We start from the raw sequence: 1,066 nt of genomic DNA, 5'->3' as shown, positions 1-1,066 counted from the left end.
CACAAAAGTCACTGGGGGCTTTTTTTTTTCTCCCCTGTTTTGCATCAAACCACTAGCTACTCCTCCTGCACAGTGTCAGCTGGTGGGGACCCTGCGGTGGCTGGAAATGCAGCCTCAGCACAGACGCACGCAGAGGGGATCCGCCGGAGCAGCCGTGGCATCGGCTCCGCGTGGATAACTCGGAATGTTTTATGGACTTCCCACCCACTTGGGCATGAAAACCCTTGCTGGGAAGCCACAGAGGGTCTGGATGTTCAGGAGGGGCTTTGGTTCCCTGGGGGATCGCCCGGCTTTGATTTAAGGAGTTTCCCCCACCACCAGGGACAGAACACTTGGGATGTTTGCATGGAAACAGGATCTGTGTTTAAGTCGTTAGGCCAAATTCACTGCAGGTGGAGGCAGAGGCAGCCCCACGGTTGGGGATGGGGGTTGTGCCCACGCGGGTGCTTCATCTACTCCTGCATCCCTGCACCCTTTTGGGGCTCCCTCCCTGCCTCCAGACCAGGCAGGGATCTCCGGGTCTGCTCCGTCTCACTCCAGCCTCAGGAGATGGCAACACTTCAAGCTGTTCAATGGAGGTGACCTGGTGGGTGCGGTGTTTTTGGTGGGCGTTTAGTGTGGTGTGTGGTTTTTCCCCAGACCCCTTTGTCCCAACCACCAGCTATTGCCTACACCTTCCATACTTAATAATGACTCTACCCAACAGCAGCTACGTGGTGTCACCCTCTCCATCTTCCCCACTTCACTCATTATATGAAAATTGCAAGGAAACCTTGGTGTAACTCAAACCAAACCCTCCCAGGAGAAGCTACCGTTGCCCAAGGCTGGAAGAGGCTTCACAGCACACACTCGGTGCATTTGCTGGCTGCATCAATGAGCTGGTGGTCCCCCAAGTGCCCCCCTCCCCGCGGTTTGCTGGAGGAGTTTTAGCACCTCCGATGCCACGTGTGGGGCTGGAAACGGCATGGGGGTCTCAGCACGTGGCTGCAGCTCCCATCACTCCCCAAATCCTGATGCCTTTTCATCTACCTCTGTCCTCCACCGCCGCCATCCCATCTTCTGAGTG

This window comes from Calidris pugnax, unplaced genomic scaffold (genome assembly GCF_001431845.1).
Source record: "Calidris pugnax isolate Ruff unplaced genomic scaffold, ASM143184v1 scaffold38, whole genome shotgun sequence".
NCBI lineage: Eukaryota > Metazoa > Chordata > Aves > Charadriiformes > Scolopacidae > Calidris > Calidris pugnax.
Note: the sequence above shows the minus strand (reverse complement) of the source record.